Raw genomic sequence first — 7,357 nt, forward strand, 5'->3', positions numbered from 1 at the left:
CGGCAGCCCCAGCGCGCCGCGCGTCCGCTCCGCAATGCCGGGCGCGGGAACTTCGGGTCGCTGGGCGCCCGTGAGGTGTGTTACCGCAGTAGAGGGTGGGGTGCGGGAGACCGGGCGCGGGGAGGCTCGGCTTTGTACCCTGGGCCCGGGCGGCGCGGGCGGAGGAGCCGAGCGCCCTCCAGCCACTAGGAGACAAAGAGCAAATTGCCCGACTTTAAAGTCAGCGCGCCGGCTAATGAAGGTGGGTGCTGGGCTGCGGGCCCTAGCGGCCCTGCGGTTATTGCGGGTGGGTGGAGGGGAGCGAGGGGGATCGGCTCGGCTCAGCCGCTGGCGCCAGCGTGCGGATCTCCCCCTATTCCCCGCCCATCAGCTGGGAGCTCAGGAGTGATTCTCGCTTTAAAGAAGTGGAGCTTCTCCAGGGAAGTTTGGGCAGGGGCGCGGCGGGCAGGGGGCCGGGGTCTGAAGGGATGGGCAGGGGCAGCGGTTTCTGCGGAGGCGAGCAGCCTCGCTGGGTCCGCGTGGGGTGGGGGGAGTTAATGATCGCGATCTGTGCCCACGGATAGAAAAGAATGCATTGGGGGTGGGGTGGGGTGAGGTAGCGGGGGGGGGCCGCCTCCGCTGCCATTACCCTGGAGAACTAACATAGTTACGATCATGACGTCGATCAAGCCGCTAAGCCGAGTCTTAGAGAAACTTTGTATGAATAAGTTTGTTAAAAGCCATCCAAGGAGGGTGGTTAAGACCCGCGGTTTGTAGGGGCAGATAGGTGGGCAGTGACAATCCGCCGTTGTTTGCTGGAACCAGCGAACCTCTGCAATTCCGGCCCGGAAAGCCCCGGCCGTTTAACCGAGAAGTGCGGCTCTGTGAGCCGACGTCACGAATTATCCGCGTTAATGCGCTCCCGCAGTAGCGAGCATGTTCCGGGGCAGGAGTGCTGTGTGTCTGCATCTCACGCACATCACTGTGTTCATGAGCAGGCGTGGGTCTGGACCAGCCGGCTCGGCCCTCCTCTGAAATCTCTGCATTCTGTGCCTTATTTAATCCAGATGCACAGAAAGCCAGTTGCTGCTTTTTTGTTGGTTTACATTTTCTGAAAAGGCGACCGGTGTAACCTGTGGAATTTGAAATGCAAATAAAAGCCTGTGGGAGTTGAGGCAGAACAAATCAGTATTTATAAAGTGAAAAAGATTTAATGTCTTTGAAATCGTTGCAGGGGGAAAAAACTGGAGGTGGGGTGGGGAGGAATTTTCAAGGGAGTGGATTGTGACGTCAAGTCTTTTTGGAAAAGACGTTATTTTTAAGGTCTGAGACGCGGCTCTGCCGAGTGCTTACAGGAAAAACAGATTACAAGATTAACGTCTGTTAACACCACCGTTTATCTCCAGGCAAAAATAGGTCAGTTCTTTCTTAAGGAAGCGCGATTGCTGGCGCATGATTAAATAAGGAAATTAAAATAATAAGTTCATACATTAGGGAGGGGCGTTTGTGATCATTTGCCCTGTGACAAACATTTTTTAATTTGGATATTCTGGAAGGTCAGAGTCCCTTTTGGGGGCTGAGAACAACTCTTCCCCCTACGCCTACCCTCCCAATGCCCCTCCTCCGTATTCCGAGCTCCTCGCCGCCCCCACTCCGGTTTCTGATTTCCCTTTTCATCCACGGTGAAAGTACAAAATGTATTTAAATGGGCATCGTCTGACGCTCCTCTCGTTAAACAAGACAAACTCTTGCCGCCGCGCAGATGGCTAACTTTCAGAGCTCGGCTGTTGTTTTACCATTAAATGGAACAGTTGAAGGAAAAAACAAAAAAAAAAACAAAAAAAAAAAGGAAACAGCCTTTGCAAAGTCGCCCTGCGCTGCGTCTCGCGGCCCCTGGGTGTGAGTGACGGGCCTGCCGGCCAATCCGCAGCTGCGCCCTCCATCTCGGAGGTAATTTGGGGTATGCGTGCGTGTGTGTGTGCGCGTGTGTGTGTGCGCGCGCGCGGCTGCGCCCAGGCGGCTCCACACTGTTGAATCCACCCAGCCGGCAATCCGAAGGCTTCGGGATCCACATGGATGTGTGGCGTAGACGCGGACCCGCTTTCACCCATCCTTCCTTGTAGATGGGCGAGCTGCCGGACAAATGGAGCCCCTGCCGCCTGTAAGTGCCCTGGGAAGAACTGGCACGGAGGCGCTTCCACATTCAAGCCGAAACCTGCAGAAGGGGAAGCGGAGAGGAGGGATGTGATTACGTTCCCAGCAGAGGGAACTGAGATGTGAGGCTCCATCCGTTTCCACGCCCACCCGGCTGGCGCGCCTCCCGGTGGGGAGCCGGGGGATGGGGTGCGCTGCCCCGCGCAGCCAGGTTGTTAGGACCGAGGACTAGCTTCCGAACGGTCTGTGTCCTGGATGTTCTGGACAGTGCGAGACCATGGCTCTTAAAACTTCAGATATTATTTTCCCATTGGAAGTGGACGGTCCGTCCATGGCACATTCTAGAGCGTAAAATAATCCTGGTCAGTTACAAAGAAAGTTATGCTGCCCCTTGCCCGCTGTAAGCTCCGGCCATGCCCACCCCGCACCGTGGTCAGGTCATGGCTCTGCGCTGGCATCCGAAGCACCTACTTGGCCGGGAATGCGGGCCCGGATGGCGGCTCGCGTGCGCGGGGTTGGGGTATGCGCGGAGCCGACCCGCAGCATCGTGCGTTCTCGCCTCGCATCCGGAAGGTCGTGTGTCCTCGGGATGCCCGTGCTGTTGTGGGTTTTATTCTTCGCCCTGGCAGTGGTGATGCAATGGGCGAGTTAAGGACCAGCGTGTCTCCGGTTAAGGCCCGTGAACCCCTGCGGGGCCGGTGGGGGTCAAGCCGGTGGCGGACCCTCGGGGTTCCGTCTTGCACAGGACGTAACCTAGCCAAGGGGAGACGCACCCCCGCCGGTGTGCAGCCTGCGCCCCCTCTTTCGACCCCAAACCCGAGGTGGGCTCGACTCTGCTCCCCTCGCCCGCTGCTCCTGGATTGCAGTGAGCTCACGGTGCAGAGAGTGGGCAGCCGTATGAAGGTGTCACTCTATTAAATCGTCTTGTTTCGGAGACGCGGGGCTCTGGGGGGGGGGACCACGAGGTGTGTGATTTGGGGCGAGGGAAGCGGGTAGGAGAGATTTACCTGCCCGCCCCAGCTCCGAGTCCTCGCCCACCCCGACCCCTTATCCGAGCTCCCACACCTCGGCACCCCATCCTCCGACCCGCCCCCGGCGCCCCTCGGGCCAGCCCCCCGCGTCCCTTCCCCCAGGCCTGGGTCAGCCCCGCCCCCTCCCTGTGACTCCTCCCCCTCCCCTACTCTGGTCTTCTCCCTCCCCTCGCCCTCCCCGCCCCCTCCCCGGGCGGCTGCTGCGCCTTGTTGCTGGCTGGCGGGAGGCGGGCCTTGGAAGGGGCGGGGGCGGGGGCCCGTTCGGCAGCGCAGTTGTCGCCCCTCCCCGCCTCCGCCCGCCCCGCCCGCGGAGGGGGGACGTCACTCGGCCGGCCTGAAACCCAAGAAGTGAAAGGGACGAGGAGCCCGCACCGCCAACTTCGCGGTAACAAAGGCGGGGTCCGTGCGGGGCGGGGGGAGGGTGGGGGAGGGGAGAGGTGAGGGGCCCGGGCGGGGGGCGCGGCGTGGACCCGGCCCGCGCGGCGGAGGCAGGTAATCGCTTTCTATTTTAAACTTCACTTTGTTCCGGCGGAGCGGGGGTGCAGAGGCGTGGCCCAGGCACTTACATGGGTGTACACACCTGATGGGGGCCCGGCCCAGGACCCCCTCCCCGACACCGGGCGGGGGTCCTTGTCCTGCTGGTCAGCTCCCAAGCCTCTCCTACAACTAGGCCAGCTGCAGTGGGGGGTGCCCGTCGAAACCAGATGTGTTTCTGGGCGTGGGGCAGAGCCCTCGGTGCGTAACAAAGGCCGGGATGTGCGGGGAACGTCCCCGGTTCTCACCGGGCCGCCCTAAGCTCCTGAAGCCCAGGCATGAAGCCCACCCCGAGGGTACAGCACGCAGGGAGTGAACTTTGTTCAGGACGGGGATCCTGTGATTGCATGTCCCCGTGCTTCTGCCATTCCGTCTCCAGTGCTGATTAGAGACGATTGAAAAATTGATAGATGTGCGTTCACCGTATGGCCGTGTAATAAATGGTATTAAAATATTGACCGGAGCAGAAGCAAGGGTAGGATTCCTCCAACACAGTGTTTTCCAGACTGTTTTTTAAAACCCTCCTGTTAATGTGCTCGTGGTATTTGGCCCGATCTGAGGTACTAGGCATTCCTTATATCGGATAGAATACTCCACTGCTATGTTTAAAAAAAAAAAAAAAAGCTCACTTTATCCTTGGTTTGTCCTTGCTTCATTTTCTCTTAAACATTCTTTGATTGTGGCGTCTAAATAGCTGTGTTGTTTATCTTTTCACATCTCGGCTAGAATTTAATATACCCCACTCGATTACTGAGCAGAATCAGAGAGGTGACCCCCTCTTAGTAAAATTGAGGGCTGAAGTTGAGCAGGGGCCCCACCTGTGGTGCATCCGTGTGAGAGTTGGGTTACTCCTGGGAGGAGGACATCTTTGGTTTCACAAGAGTAACCACCCTGGCCATCTTGAACAGGCCCTGGAATAAAATGAGCTCTCTGCAACTCACTAGATGTAAGAATCACTTGTATTTTGGTTATTAGAATTTTGACGTGTTGGAATACTTAAAAACATATCATGGTCAGTGTTTTTCTTAGTGAATTTGCTAGGACTTTGTTTTCTTAAATTTGCTAATGTGAATATATTGAGGTTGTCAGAGCGCATTAACATTCAAAAAAAATAGTAATCCGTGGGGATCTGTAATTAGGTCAACCAAGAAGAATGGGCTGCCTTTCTAAAACTAAACAAAATGCCAAAATAGCCTATTAGATGTGTACAGTACCCAACAATGGATAGAGAGAGAGAGGAGTTTTACTTATTTTAATTTCTGAAGGCTTTTGTTTATCAGAGTATTCTTTCAGAATTTCTTAATATACTGAAATGTACTAGAACAAGAGCTTTAACTTTGGCATCCCCCCCGTCAAAAAAAAAAAATTGCCAGTCAGTCCAGTCCAACTCATAGTAAACCTATAGGACAGGGTAGAAGTGCCCCACAAGTTTCCAAAGCTGTAATCTTTACGGAAGGAGTGGCTGGTAGGTTCGAACAGCCAACCATTGGGTTAGCACCTGAGCACTTAACCACTGCACCACGAGGGCTTCTTAACATTGGCATAGGTAACTGGTATTAATTTGCATCACCAGTGTTAATCTTGACGTTCTTTGTAAACGACTTTTCAGGTTGACTGGCCAATTCATTTTGAGTTTTCCTGGAACTCTGCAGTCCTGCGTTTGTAACTTTATAAGGTGTTGTCCAGACACCCAGATTGAGTGACTTGAGGGAGAACTGCTTTGGAAAACAGATCACAATGTTAAAAGCACTTTGTGTTCCCACTTCCATAAATTAAACTTTAACTTTGTTTACCTTATTTGCTCCGACTGGACATCTTTGAGTTTCGTAAGTGAAGCATCTGATGCGGAGATCTGCACCAATACTTTTACGTGAAAAAGAAGTGGAGACTTCTTTCCAGAATACTTTGAAATGAAGTATATGCTAACAGATGGTTTTCAGCCTTACCAAGTAGGGCAAATGAACAACGTGACCTAGGAATTTAGTAGACTTTAGTCATGGATTGTTCTGGAAAAACCAGCACTCAGTTTATTGAGTTGTTGTGGATTTTTTATTTATTCATTTTCCAGGATACCTATTGGTCTTATTCATAATTTACCAGAAGGAGTCTTTTAAAAAGAATTTCGTGGGAGTGGCTGAGAGCTGACTGGAGGTTGTGTTTAGAGTTTCAGCTGCATTATACCTTAATGCCACAGAAATAGGAAACTGAAATATAAGCTGATTATGTTCGGCGGGAAGGAGCTTGTCTGAGCATGTGCGCTTGACTTTCTATAATATGCTTGTTTGAGTTTTCAAGACATTATGCTATTTCGTTTTTTGTTCCATTTTAAACTTAGAAGAAAAAGGCATGTGTTCATTAACTAAAAGTGGCATTTTGCTTATCAAGTAACTATACTTCTTACTGAATAAAGCATAACTATTAAACGTGCAAAGGAAAAAAATTTTTCATTGGTGTTTGATGGCCATATTTATTTGGAGACCTCTGAACTTTCTCTGTGATAGATATGGATTTAAGCCTAAGTAGTATAACTAATGGAAGAAAAGAGGAGTAGGGAGAAGAAAGTTAAATTTTTTTGATTCAGTGCATTGTACATATTTGAGCTTAGAAGTAACATTACTTTTTCAAAACTAGTCATCTTACATGTTGTGAATGTTTATACATTTCAGGGCTTGGATAAAACTATGATGACACAATTAGTTCTTTAAAAAACACATCTCTTTGCTGCCCTAATGCCTCCTTCTCAAAAGTCCAAAGGTCCTAGAAGTTGTGGGAGGATTTTAATTACGTCCATTAAGTGTCCTCTTCCTGAATGTGGTCCCAGGAACCCTGAAGGGTCTGCTCTAGCTCTCATGGGCACATGTGACTTTGCTATGTTTACGTTGTTGCCTGACTGGCATCCAGCGAATAGACCTTCCCTTGGCTTGTTCACCCTCTGACACCTTTGACCTTCCTGTCGAGAATTGTGGATGTCTTTAGCAGGAAGAATTAATTTCACGACTGTGTTTATTGCCCAGAGTCTTGAGAGGGAGCCTTACTTTATTGTTAGGAAACTGAATCTCATTTGGATTTGCGTTTTCCAGCGAATTGCCTCTGTTACTGTGTGTTCAGTCAGGATGTGGATTTGCTCCAACGCGGTGGTGGTGGGAATACTCCTCCAGCTGTGGTCTGGAGATGGGTAGTTACCTGGAGATCCTAGATGCAGATGGAGATGGGTAGTTACCTGGAGATTCTAGATGCAGATGGAGATGGGCCTACAGGTGTTTGGGGAGTTATTTGGCTGTTGCTGGGGTGCTGCGTTTGGCTTGGAGCTCACTGGTGGTGTGAGCTAACTGGTATGACCATGACCCCCTTCTCTCTCCTCTCCTGCCCCTGGTGCTTTCTTACCCCTGACCTTTCCACCCCAGTGGCCAAAAGTCTAGTGGCAGCAGCCCATATGAAGGCCTTGAATGCGTGCAGGCCCGCAGAAGGGATAGCACTTTTCAAATCCCAGCCTGGGCCTTGGTTCTGTCTGCTCCGAGGAACCAGCGAGGAGTGGGGGTGGGGAGGCATGCTGACGTTGACAGAGGGTTGACCTCTGCCCTCAGAGAGTTAAGATCACTAACTCCACTTCTACCACCAGAGAGGGGGTGGGTGGGGACTGTGATTTATGCGGGGGGGGG

At 52.3% G+C, this 7,357-nt stretch overlaps 1 protein-coding gene across 1 annotated transcript in view; it reads left to right on the forward strand.

Annotated features, from left to right (window-relative positions):
* The first annotated feature begins 3,487 nt into the window (after positions 1-3,487).
* Positions 3,488-7,357, forward strand: part of ZNF516 (zinc finger protein 516) — a 110,405-nt gene continuing 106,535 nt past the window's right edge. The window contains exon 1 of the mRNA XM_023741570.1: positions 3,488-3,549. The gene's annotated coding sequence lies outside the window, so the exon portion shown is untranslated. The remainder of the gene's footprint in view (positions 3,550-7,357) is intronic.

Source organism: Trichechus manatus, unplaced genomic scaffold (genome assembly GCF_000243295.1).
Source record: "Trichechus manatus latirostris isolate Lorelei unplaced genomic scaffold, TriManLat1.0 scaffold00183, whole genome shotgun sequence".
In the NCBI taxonomy this organism is placed as follows: Eukaryota; Metazoa; Chordata; class Mammalia; order Sirenia; family Trichechidae; genus Trichechus; species Trichechus manatus.